At 41.3% G+C, this 13,968-nt stretch overlaps 1 long non-coding RNA gene across 1 annotated transcript; it reads right to left on the bottom strand.

The window, feature by feature from the left end:
• Positions 1-9,654: 9,654 nt before the first annotated feature.
• LOC116780746 lies at positions 9,655-13,623 on the bottom strand. Its single transcript, XR_004354607.1, has 3 exons — positions 13,317-13,623; positions 11,763-11,812; positions 9,655-11,205 (listed from the first exon to the last, which is right to left on the bottom strand). It is a non-coding gene; the product is annotated as an uncharacterized LOC116780746 (long non-coding RNA).
• Positions 13,624-13,968: the final 345 nt, after the last annotated feature.

Here is a 13,968-nt window from a genome sequence, read left to right as displayed (position 1 = left end):
TGCAGAGAGGAAAAAGCTGTGCAACTCTCTAGATACTGATTCAGCTTTTGTTTAGTATGCTCTAAGGGTATGGCTTCATGTGCTGAAGTTAATTTAAAGCACAGTGTTTGCAAAATGTCTTCAAGTGGCCTTTTGAAATTGGCTCTGCTACTTTCATTGAGCAGTTTACACTGATAAGTGAGGGAAAAATGTCTCACAGTTGTATTGATAGCAGAAAAGAAATCACTTCCATAGTATTGAAGAGGGCTGTAGCTGATGTGCAAAACTGAAGCATGTACTGACCTTAGGAAGAACAATTTCATTTTCTGTATCAGAAACACAGTATCCCAAAAAAAACTTTTTCAGACCCAGAAAAGCTGTCACCAGATATTTTGAAGCCTTGCCTCTAAGTTAATAGAGCTCATAAGCTACATATCTATACATAGAAGGGGAAATTTTTGCTAATTAGGAACAACACCACACATAAAATAGCAGAAAGGCTACAAAGCTTTCTTATTATTTTACTTCCCTTCAGGAGAGGTTTCAAGGGGCTTAAGATATGACAAATATTTGACAGTGAATTCATTTTCCAAATTGCCTGTTTCTCACTTAGCATATCCCCACTCGACTTTATTACATATAATAAAGTCAGCCCACATATTTCCATTTACATCACTGGAGTTTGGAGGTGGACTGGTGTTAACAGGACAGAAGTGCTGCTTCTGTGGAGGATTTAGAAATCTACGTATCACAATCTTTTTGATTTAATTTAAATTCAGGGACAAAAAAAGGAAATCATAAGCATGACTTTCATAACTACACAAAACATATATATCAAACAGCTGTAGGGGATCACCAAGCAATATTCCAGTTCCTAGTGTCCTACCTCCAACGCTGGCCAGCGGCAAATGCTTAATAAAAATATAGATAGGACAGCAAGTATGTGGTAAATATTTTCCCAGGATACTTTCTTATCCTCTAGCAATCTGTATCACTAGCACTTGCTAAGTTAGAGATGCAACTAATAATTCACAATGGATTTTCCTCTTTTTATCCAGGTTTTGGGTTTCATTCATGGTAGAATTCCAGCATTCACAACATCCAGTGGTGAGAAAGAAATTTCGGATTAACTCATGACATCATGGCTGAGCTTCGCGAACGAAGATTTGGGATTAACTACTAATTTTGTTAAAAACACCTTCATTTTTGCTTTTTCTGCTAACTGTAAATATGATATCTACTAGTTACTGTCTTGAGAAATACAGAGGAAAAAAATTTTCCCTGTCCACTTTCATCTATGCCATTCACAATTTTACAAACATTTTTTTGCCTTTTTACTCAGTAGTCACTTTTCCAGGCTGATGAATTCTAAACTTAGTGTCTATGACCAGTAATGAGTCAGTCTTTGTTTGCCTTTGCAACTCTTTTATCTTTTCTGCTTTAGCAAGTCCTTCTGAAACAGGACCGAAACGGCACATACTTATTTTAACTTGCAAAAGGGCAAGGTGATGGTCTCTGTTATTCTCTGCTCCTTTTTTGATCATTGCCCTGGCATGGTATTTGCTTCATTACATTACTGCTACTGGTCTCAGAGCTGGTCTTGTCATCAAAAGGATTTGCTTTAACCCTGAGGTCACTTTCTGAAGCCTGCTCCTACCCCATTTTTCCCAATATTTTTAAATAAGGATAATTTTTTTCCATTTTCCTATTCTTCCCATATATAAAGCAAACTGCATACTGGACTCCTTTATGAAGTCTGTGGCCAGAACATCAAGGAAAGTTGCTATGCTCTAATTGGGGTCTAGCTTGGGGCTCCCCAGTTTAAGAGTGCCGAGAAAGGGGCAAGGCAGGTGAGGACTGCCAAGGGACCAAAAGCGCCATGAGAAGAGGCTGCAGGAGATGGGCAAAGAAGAGACATTGCAAGAGCAACCAGCAGTTACTTGAAGGGTAGTGGCAAAGGTGACAAAGCCAACAGCCCCTCAGCAGTGGCAAATGATACCAAAAGGGGACACATCCTGCAGCAAGGGAGACTGAGGTTGCACATTAGGAAAAACATTTTCACTGGAAATGTAGCACAAGTTTTACAGAAAACCTGTGAAATCTGCATCCTTGGAAGCTTCCAAGTTTTATGCCTAGACATCAACACAGCTGACTTGGTCTAGTGTTGGTGATGGTGCCACTTTGAGCAGCAGATGGGACTTGAAGACTGCCAGAGGCTCTTCCAACGAACATTGCTGTGAGTCTGTGAATGACTGACTTCATTCTTACACTGGGTATGATAGTTGCTGATCTGTTTCTTGAGGTAATGGTGCAGAAAAGCTCCCTGACTACCTTAATGAGTATTCAGCTTAATTAGATGTCTGTAGTTATGATCCTGGCTTTAAAAAGACAAATCCCTGATCTATGATACAGAGCTCGCATAATTGCTGTACAAATTTGTCTGAATTGACGATGATTCATCCCTAAGATTTTACATCCTTTAAAAATATTCATCTGAGATCATTTGTGTCTTTACATCTTCAAAAAGAAGAAAGTGTCTTAAAAGAAAGTGTGTCTCTAGCACTTAATCACTGGGATTGATCAGTGTAACTCATACAATGTGATTCAGGTAACCAGCCAGGCAGATCAAGGGATCCCAATACCCTTCACTGGCTGATTCAGTGTGCTACGAGCACAGGAAATGCTGAAAACCTTCAGAGAGATGAAACAGGAGTAAGTAGGTCTCAAATGTTTTAAATATGAGAATATGTTTCCATCAACTCTTTCCCAAGAGTTTATATTGCATTTAATAAGGTCTATGGACTCATGATTTAAAAAGAACTGTTTTCACTCAGTACTAAAGAAATGAGATAGCAATATATCAGGTTTATTTCCAGTAATTAGACTTCACAATTGGCTTTATTTTGTCTTATTCACAATACAAAATTTATTTTTTTGTCTTCTGCTTAAGCTTTGATTCTAATCCCAATGTGACTAGCACATTGAATCACAGTCCAATTTAATTCAATATCCCAATGCAGTGAAGAAGTGACTAGAAAAGCATATCTAGCATAAATTCAAGTGTGAATGCAAACAATCCTAGTTCTGATTTACATAAGTGAAAAACAACTGCTCTAAACATTGGTATAAAGAAAGAAAATTTTCCAGAATCTTACAGAAAACAGTGCAAAGTATACGTTTGGAGATAATTACATTTAAGTCTGTAAGATACATTTAATGAGCGCAGCACATGCTCCTCAAACCATTTCCTGGAGGGCCCCAAAGGGCTGACTCCACGTACACAAACACTGTGGTGCAAATGGCACAAAAAAATCTATTTTACATAAGTGACACACACCAGGTAAACTATAAAAGGAATCAGTCCCTCTTGCCCTCCTCTCTCTCTCCTCGTTGACCCCAGATCCAAACTATCCACAGCAGCAGGATCAATGCAGAATCTAAGGGCTGGATCTAAAGTTCTCTTTTCTCTTCTCTTTTCTCCTTTTCTCCTTTATTTCTCTCCTCTCTAATTTTATCCTGGCAAGTGTGGCAATCATATTCTACCCCTTACTCCACACCTTGTTGCGGGATTTGGGAGCTTGTTAAAGTTAGCTGTAAAATCTTGTCAGGTAACACTTCTGAGACTAACAGTTACAAGAGTTAAGGTGGCACTTTTACAACAATGTGTAAGAGTTCCCTGACATGTGGACTTGTGTCTACTCTGTGCAATAAGGAAGTCACAGGATGTGACATTAAACCCAGTCCTATATGAATTCAAGTGATTGATGTTTTTGGAAATTCAAGAGTGCAATGAACAGCTAGGATGAATTGCTGGCTTCCAGGAGAAAATTTTCACACAGAAATACTTATGATAATAGGGGATACACCTATTAATATTTTGGGATTGGATCTACTAAAGGGGCAGGCATGGAATGATTCAAGGAGATGGGTGTTCAGACTTGCCCATGCCACAATCTCAGCAGCACCACTCTTGCCTCCCTCTAAGATAACAAATGTGAAACCTTACACATTACTCTGAGGAACAAAGGAAGGGATTAACCCTGTAATTAGTGAGACTCATGGGACCAGGGCATAATTATCCCTGCTCAGTCTCCTGTTGGCCAGTGCATAAACTTAACAGGAAGTGGCGGTTGACCATTCGCTACCAGCATCTGAACGAAAATACAGGCACTTTAACTGGTGCAGTTTTGATGGTTGAATTGATTTTGGCTATCCAGAAAAAAGATCACCCTGTTCTGGCAACTGTCTACATGAAAGATGGTTTTTTTATGGTTCTCCTAAAAGAATCGGACAAGGAACAGTTTGTATTTATATGGGAAGGAGTGCAGTATACATTTACTCAACTTCCCCAGGGATATTGGTATTCAGCCACCCTTGCCCATTATGTTCTAGCTCAAGAACTGTCCCAAACCAGCCCAGAAGAGGAGCTCAAGATTTACCAGTATATTGATGACATGTTAATTGGCTGCCCAGAGGTGGAGGTGGTGAACCAGAGAAAATTGCTCATTTGGAGACTTTGAGACTCCAAATCCCAACTGAGAAGGTTCAGCTCCCTTCCTCCTAGGTAAAATTCTTAGGTATTTGGTGGAAAAGCAGGACAAGCATTTCCCAAGAGACATTAACCACTCTGGATAAGATTGGGATGCCAGGAAATAAAAAGGAATTGCGACACACCATAGGACTGCTTGTCTTTGAAGCTGGGGTATACCAAGCTCTAGGACCCATACATCCCATAGACCCCTTGCATATGGAATGGGGTTTTGCCATCCATGGATTATCAACTCATATGTAGCAAGGGAGACACAGAGGGCCTACCCAACCTATTGAATTCTATTTCTGATGCTTCAAAAATGGAGAAAAATTACATTCAGCTTGGGAAAAGGGGCTACTTGTAGTAAGCATAGCTTTGCAGGAGGCGGATAAAATAATTAAATGCCAATCCATTGTGTCAAGAGGCCCCTTTAAGGTGCTAAAAGAAGTGTCAGTGGGTATTCCAGCCCCTCCAGGGGTGGCCCAACATGAAACTGTCAGAAAGTGGAATGCACAGATAGAACACCACTGTCACACACATGATGTTAAAAAAGGCCCACCAAAAGACCTTCCAAAGCAGCAAGTACTAAACACTGACCCTAATGGATTCCCTGTAAGTTCCCCCATAGAAACAGCTCCCAGGTGAAAAACATATGGTTTACTGATGACTCCTTCAAAAGATAAGGTAAGATATGGAAATATTGAGCAGTTGCTCTGCATGTTGACTCCAGGGATAGGATAACCACAGAGTGGGAAAGGACTATCCAGGTGGGTGAATTTATAGCAGTTTGGAGTGCTATAAAGAATGAAGCCAAGAACGTTGACCCCTAGTACATCTATACTGAATTATATGTAGTCTTTAAGGGATGTACAGAATGACTCCATTTCTGCAAGCACAATGAATGGGAAGTGAATTAACTACTAGTGTGGCAAAAGGATAAATGGGAGGAAATCTTGCAGATTGATCAAAAAAAGACCACACAGGTAAGGTGGATTGCTGCACATCAAAAGGGGGATAACACAGCTTACTCCTTAATAATCAAATTGACTCTCTTACTTGTCTTGCGGTGGCAAATACCCCAGATAAGAAGAAAAAGGATAGTCTCCCCTTATGAATCAAGTCAGGAGATAAGTCAAGAGACTCTACTGGAATGGTTTCATGTGAAGCAAGGCCACTTCAGAACAAAAGATTTGTTCAGGGAAGTCCACAGTAGGGGTTGGCCAGTGACCCAAGTACTCCAACCCTTTCATCCTGCAGTCAGCACCACTCACACCTGGACCACCACGCCTTGAAGGATCCACTCCCTAACCTGAAGAATAAGAGAAAGTTTTTGGAAACATGGCAAATTGATTATATTGGTCCTTTAAAGAAACCCAAGGGGAAGCAATATATTTTGTTAGGAGTGGAGGTTGTGTCTGGACTAACACAAGCAGAAGTCCATAGCAGAGCCACAAGTGAACCAACACTTCTAAGACTAAATAGTGGGCTAGTTGCCAGAATTAAGACAATTATACAGTAAAGCATAAGGGTTCCCTGGTATGTGGACTGATGTCTTTGTTCAGCCAACAAGAGTTTATAATGCACATCACTCCTGCTTTTGGGTTGTGACAGGCCCTCAACACAATTTTTGCTAGTTTGAGCTTTACTCTGTGTTATCTCAGGCAGCAGTGAGATGATGTTGAAGCCCTTGCTGCCATACCTTGGGGGCCAATGATTTGATTAAGGAAGGGGAAACAGTTCTCTATCACTAAACACACTGAAACAGAAGAGTGACTCCCTGCTTTGTCTCTTATGAAGTCGAAGAGCCAAAAATGTGGAGATTTAACAGGCAAGCCATTTTTCCCAGTGTCTTTGGAGGGATCCTTTCTCTAACTCCTGCACCCCTTTAAAAAATCATTCTTTTCAGAGGCATCAGTTGCCAGCAACATAAAACCAAGCTTGACCCCTTTTACAGGACAGCATCACATCTTCAAGGGTGGCAAGGCTTGGAACCACCTTGGCAAGTGTTTCTGCAAATCACAGAACAGAAATCAGGTGCAGGCCGGAGGCTGAGGCACTGTAAAGAAAGAGCTCCAGTGTCAGGCACTCTCAGGGCAGCAGCCTTAGGACTGATCTGCAAGCATGTATAGGGCCATCAGAGCCACATCAAATCTTTCTGTTCCATTCCCTTCTCCCAAATACCCTGTACACAGAGACAGGGATTGGTTGATGCAAAATTAGTGGAGTCAGCTTTTTCATCAGAGGCAGCAGAAGTTGCAGCTCCCTTAGCAGCAGATTTCTATCTGCTTTAGAGCAATGAGGCAGTGCGATGGACTTGCAACAGACACTGAAGGGACTAAAGGGACACTAAATTCTAGGAGAAAGGAAAGCTCAGATAAAGCTGCTGCCCAGTTCCTCCTCAGGCTGCTGAAACAGTAAGAGAAGCCAAGAGAGAAAAGAGGGCTCATTGTTGCTTCCTACTTGTATTGTTTTGTGTGTTTGTGCCACAGGCTTTCAGTTAGTCCTGAGACTCCTACACTGTCATGCAGTTCCTTTGCTTTGGGAACACATACTTGAAAACTCCCATTATTTTTATCCAGAAAAGCAGATTACAGCAGCTACTGATGGCATGAGGATTGTGAGAACAGTAGAGGAGTACTAAATACTGCAGTGGTTACTGGGAGACTTCAGTGCACAAAGAAAAAGATTGGAAAGAAGAGATGTTATGTGCAAGTACAGTAAGATGAAAAAAGCTGAAAAGTCTCAAAAAATACATTTAGGAAAACTTTCAATAGATGAATTCTGATGTCAAAAGAGAGTAATGCAATAGATTAATTTTAAACAAAGTCATTTGTTTTACTACAGTGTAAAGGGACAAAAGTTTCTTTTTCATATATGAAAATATTCTAGGAGATGTATTTTTATAAATTTAATAAGAATGTTTTAGACACTTAAGAAAAACACCCTCAGAGGATCTTCAAGGAGTTAAAATGTAGGCAGGGTGTTCTAAAATGCATTAACATATATGTGGAATGAAAGTTCAAACAAGACCCTACCATCTTTTATATATGATTCAAGCCAATAAAGAAATAAACCCCTGCTGTGTTAATGGGAGCTTACCCACTGGTTTTAATGGGATGCACTCCAGCAAGCCTCAATATAGTACTACTTTAATTTAAAGTTGGATTTGCAAACTCTAATTAGTACTTTGAGTAAGTTGAGGAAGATTTCTTAAGTTGTATTAAAACTCAACAGACAAAGATGAATGCTGCTTTCCTGCCTGTCTCCCAGTTTCTCCCTTTTTACACACTTCAGATCAGCTCACAGACAGCTGCTCACTGATCAGCAGCACACTGCGGAGACCTGCAGGTTTACTTGTGCCTGTTCTTCTGGCAGATCACTGATCTCTGTTTTGTACTGCTAACTTACAGCAAATTCACCTTACTCCAGCTTGGGTCTGGAGCAGAAAAGCCTTCTGGATCCAAGGAAATTAGCCTTTCAATTGTCAGCTTGTTAGACCACCTCAGCTAGTGTTACAGCACAAACAAGGAAATTACATTTCCTATAGTAAATGCACAGGGCATGGGGTTGGTCACTGAGGCTATGGTGATTTACCTAGGGCTGCTGGTTCCTGACCCCTCCAGTGGTCCCAGGAAAACTCCTCTCAGAGGGCTCCATTACCATCTTGGAACAGATGAAGGCTGCCTGGCCCTCATACAAAGGACAGACAAGGAAGATGCAAGTACCAGTACCAACCCAGCCTTCAGCTGAAGCAGTTGGAAAGGTATGGGGAGGTTGTAGAAGTAGTAACTCTGTCTTTTACAACTGTATTAATTAAATTTATTGGCTTTAAGGATATATACATGTTTTTATGGGTTACAGCTAGGAGCACTCAGAAAGCACAGCCAAAGGCTGCAAGACTAATATATAAATCCATGAGCTTTCCAGCTGGTGAAGTAAGGTATCAGAGAGGGATAGAGGCTTCTCTGTCTCCAGTACTGCTTAAAAGGAAGTGACTTTCCTTTCTACCCTCTCCTATCTGTTGATGGACTTCTTTGATGAGACTTTCAGCATTTAGTTGAAGACTGTTATGTTAAGCCTGGGTAAAGGGATATGTTTCCACTAGACAAGACATAAAAAGAACTGTGATCTGAGATATACCCTTGCCTTTGAGGGTTCTGGCTGACACCCCCTACCTGAAGGTGCTGGTTTGAGCAGTTCTAAGTCGGAGGTGGCTAAATGACACAATTGACCATGCAGAAATCATGGTGCCAGGTCATTTAAAACTTTCCCAGACACCTCTACATGATGCTGAGATCTCAGCATGTCTTACCAGAAACTCACTCCCATGTCTGCATTATGTGATCAAGATTTTCATAAGAAATACTGTGACGTGATCAAGGACTGCATGTGCTTCAAGAAGGTCCCAGTTAAGGTTAGGAACCTGACAGCAGCTGAATAATAAAGGCACACTGAATAATCTGGACTCAAACAATTAAATATGAATTCCTGTATCACCCATGCAAAACAAGAAATACAAGTCATGTTTTGAGGACATAGGAGTCTCTCCTGGGGATTACTGCCTTGAAACAGGCGCTAGAAGTGTTGGCAACTAAGTAGCTAAGAATAACTCCTTAGGGTGACACTGTGGCCAGACGTGGAACATAATTTATGCAAAGTAAAAATTCCGTTTCACCATACAAGAACTCTACACTACATCTTTTGGGTGACTGCTTCTCAGATACCAAGCCCAGTTTTAGTATCCTCAGAGAATGCTGACAGAGCTCACTTAAAAGAAAATGAAGAAAGAAACCCATAATCACTCTCATTAAACACACTTAAAAAACCCCTTAATTTTAGCAAAGATTTCCCCTTGTGACTCAGGCAAGTTTCTTAATGTCTTGGTCAGTCTAATAAAATATATATGCTGAACAGAAATTCAATAACAGCAAACAAAGAAAGAGCCAAAATCAAGTCAGAAAGTGAAGGGAGATGAATTCAGAAAGAACTAGTCTTAGCAATGTGTTTTTAGACATCAGAACACATACCCAGGCTGGACAATTAGTGGAACAGCAAACTTTATCAAACACATGGCAATGGCAATGGATACACAGAGAAGATGCCATTTCCAACAGCAAATTTGAAAACTTCTTATGCTGGTGACAAAGCTGAAGACCACAATTCAATGTCCTGAATATTTTCACATTTGGGTGACTTTTTGATATTTTGCTGCAGCAATCCTGCCGAACTAGTCCAACCACTGACTGCAACAAGGATAGACTGCAAATGAGAAAGGAATCTTTTACAAAGACTGAAATAAATATGACAAAACTCAGCTGGCACGTTTTGGCAGCTGTTGTGGTTATTATCAGCAGCTTTTGAAAGTAAATTCAAAACAATGCCGTAACATTTTTGACTTAGAATGAAGACCACAAAGTGAAATGATTAGACAATTCTGAGAAAAAAAAATAGAGTTGTCAAAGTGTGTTGCATAAGGGAAAGATCAAAACATCAATAGGAATGGCTTTGACAGAAATTTCTGCTAGAAAGTATGCCAAAGGCTGCAACTTAGTTCTTTCAAAAAAGGACTAAGGATAAATGGGAAAAATACATTATTCTCCTGTTTTCTGAAATATTTTTTCCTGTAGTTTTTGTGTTAGCTCTGGTCTTCAGTGTTCTGTTGACTGAAATGCAATGCTATATAAGACAATTTGAGAAAGCAAGCAAGTTATTCTCTTTATTTGACTGTTGCTCTCATAAAACAAACAAAAAAATCTGCAGTGGATGGATTTTCTTCTTGAAAGTCATTGTGATGACCACAGCACTCAAATTAAAGTACTTAACCTTAAACTACCTGTTTAAAGCCTGACTTGTACAGCACCTTTTTAATAGACTGGAAAGCCAATCTAATGACAACAAGAACCCAAATTCTGTTCCATGCAGGGAGCAAATTTATTCCAGTTACTTCTCTCTGGAAAAGTGTAAACAACAAAGTAATAGATACTTCACACTTCATTATCTTAAACAAAGATAGGCTTTGATCTGTATGAAACTAAGTTTGAGCTCAGTAAGCAACAAGTAGAACTTGAGTTACTACACACAAGGGCATTTTGGGCCCCTTTCTATGCTCAGCCCATGGATGGCAGGATGCTGCCTGGAGCTAATGGATTTTTCCAGCTGCCAGCAAGCAGCCTCAGGGCACCAAGCCCACTTGTGTACACGGAAATCCAGTTCCAAGATAATATGATCAACTTCCCAAAGTCAGTAGGTTTGTGAGTCTTGTGGCCAAATCACTTTTTAACTCATGTATGTTAGTGTTGCCTAAATTCGGGAGAAAAAGACTCAACAGGCAATTATTCGTATAGACAAGATATAGAGCAGGTCTTTAATGAAGGCCCTCTGGAGCAAGGAGTACAAAGGCACGTGTCCAGGAGTTCTACAATTTATGGTCTAATACAAGAACTATCCGCCCCCAGATCTTCCCCAAATCTGCACCTCTGACACGCCTCCCTGAAAACTGAGTTGGAGGTCCCAAGATCCCTTTCTTCCATCTTCCTCTTCTTCACGACATGTACTGTCTCTGGAGTTTCTCCAAGGTTCCGGGCTTGAAGGTTGCTTTGACTATGAAGGTATCTTGTTGTTCAGCCCTGGGATGCGCATGTTCTTAAACAGAATGCGTTTACTGTAGTCCTGCCTTGAAAGGAGCCTAAACAAGCCTAAAGAATTTAGAAAATTCAACATGAAATGGGGGAATAGGGTTTGTTAAGTGATAACTACTATTCTAAAGTGACAGACTGTACAGCTATACTAAAAAATCTATATTTACTACATAGCTACTTTAAAATCTACGAAAAGCTAAAAATCCTAAAAATTCTGAGGCATCATTACAATACTACAAAATTCCCTCCTACTTCAAGAATGATTTACAATTAATCTGTGTTCTGCATACTCCAGAAAATCCATGTCACAAAGAAACCTGAGCTAAGGAACTAAAGAGTTCCTACTCCAGTATCTAAGACCAGGTAGGAGTTCACACTGCATTCTTTCCAAGTCTTAAAGGAATCAATAGCATTCCCTCCTATTGCATCTACCTCTTTTTTGTAAAACTCAGAGGAAACTCATTATCTTAGTGATATTTATTCTCACAACTTCAGCCAACTTTGGCTGATGAACTTAGAAGGTTTTGGGGCCAAGTTAAATAGACAGTGACCAAATGCAATCCTCCTCAAGAAACCAGGCTAAAAAGGAATCCTAAGGAATTACTACTACTTACCTTCTTGATAGTCTTCCTTTTTTGGACTTGATTTTGGCTTTGCCAACTGCCTACATTAAGAAAGAGGACAGAGGAAAGGAGAAAAGAATTGTTGAATTAGAAGTATTGTAAAGAAATGTTATATGGCATTGCATTGTATAGTTCCCGCTCGAGACTTCAGGGAGCTTCCCTCAGGGAACTTCACCAGGTTTATAATCTGGTGCTCCACATCATGCAAAGAAAAGCCTGCAGACCCCAAGGAGGATTCAGACCCCAAGTCTGCTGCAGACCATATGAACACATTTCTTGAAGAACAGATGTTCTTCAAGGTGCTAATCTTGATGTCTTGACAGGGCAACTAATTATTATACTGGTTATTCCAGTAACCAAAGAGGAGAAGGGATCTCAAAGAAGCTATATATGTTTGAATATATATATATATATATATATATATGAAGATATATATGTTTTTTATGCAAGAAGACAACTTTTACAAAGAAGAGTGAGCCTAGTTCTAAGGCACTGGCCCTGACATTAACATACTCATATTCCCCTGCAGACTTAGTTGTAGATTTACCATAAAATGACTCACTGTGCATGCTTCTCTATTCATTGTATAAACTGAACAGGGATTGAACACCTAGAAATATAATATCTCATAAACTGTCGACTGACATTTTCCCTTAATATTTCCAGGCTTTTGTCAAAACTAGAGTCTGAACAGGATGTCATGACAAGCCTCACTCCAAGATAGGGCTCTGCTGAAGAGCAGACCACTTCTGAGTTGGATCTGGTTTGTCTTTATTTTCTGCAGAAATTCAGAACAGCCTGAAGAGATGATCCTAACTTGGAAAGAGCAGAGAAGAGTTTTAGCTTTTGAAGGCTATGTTAAAAACACAGAACTCCTCAAAGTGAAATTAATCAGTTACTCGATTAGCAACACTCAGATGCAGAAAGCACAGGCTACTTGACATCCTTTAGAGTCATGTAAGTTGCCTCTTTTTTTACTAGGGTAGATCAAGATTATAAAAAGCTTAAGTAACATTTTCACCAGGTTAGCTTATCCGCTTTAATTAAGTACAAATGAGTCCTGATTTCTAAACAGTTTTGTTTTTAAAGCATTCAAAGTAGTACTTATAAACACTTGACTAAGGAGTATTTCACAGGCACTTCAGGCCAGTTAGAATGCACTCAGAGGTCACGTACAGTTTGTGTCAAGCATCGGTTTTTACAAATTTTTGTCATCAAAATGGTGAGCGCTCTCTCTGTGACCATTATCACAACTAAAGCAAAGCAGTCTCTAAGCTAATCTTCATACCATAACTTTTCATATAAGAAACTGAATCAAACGGGGAAGGGAAAGACAAATACAGCAAATCACAAGACTGTGCAGAAGGTTTCTATTTCCCAGGCCTGCAGGTGCCCCAGGGACTGGTTCTCGCACGCTGCCACAGCCCCCGGGAGCAGGGCTTGTGCCGAGCCTCCTTCAGCCGCGGGACGGCCAGGAACGGCGGTGGCGCTGGGGTGGCCCGTCCGGCTGCGACAACGCCTCCGACGGCAGCCGCGGGCGCTCACCTGAACACTCGTTTCTCTCCTTTTCTCCCTCGACGGGATCCGATCTCCGGTGCTTTCGCGCGGGGATTCAGCTTTCCCAGCTCCTCCCAACAGCTCCGAAGGCTCCCGGCCGACAGCGGAACGCCCTCGCCCACGGCTCCTCCTCTGCGTCTCCCGGCTCACGTGCACCGCCTCCCGCCCCCCGCCACGGTACTCACGGCCCCGTCGGCTCTCCAGACATCCCTGATCTCGCGGCTCTGGCGGCGGCCGGAATGCACCTGGAGCACATCCAGATGCGGCGGCTACTGAGCGAGGGGGGGCATGAACTCGGAGCTGGAGCCCTGGAGGTGGAGCGCCGCGCACCCTGCCCGCGCTTGCACCGGCTGCTGCTGGGAAGGGCCGCCGGGCGACGGGAACGGGGCAGGCGAGTGCCCCCCACCCACCCCCGGGAGACGACAGGCAACCGGAGTCACAAGCGCTGTGTCTTACTCCTGGCCTCTCGGCTCGATTCCCTTCATTAGAAATGAAGTTGGAGGAAAAAAATAAGCAGTTCTCGTGTCTTACAGTGACAGATTCTTACAGAATCAATACCAGTGAATCTCATGTTGCTTTCATGAAAAGAAAATATTGTTGTCACGAAACAAGTTCTTTCATCCAGTGTGCAAGAAGCCGA

Source organism: Chiroxiphia lanceolata, chromosome 1 (assembly GCF_009829145.1).
Source record: "Chiroxiphia lanceolata isolate bChiLan1 chromosome 1, bChiLan1.pri, whole genome shotgun sequence".
Classification (NCBI taxonomy): Eukaryota; Metazoa; Chordata; class Aves; order Passeriformes; family Pipridae; genus Chiroxiphia; species Chiroxiphia lanceolata.
The sequence above is the reverse complement of the archived record's forward strand: the minus strand, read 5'-3'. Positions and strand labels throughout refer to the sequence as shown.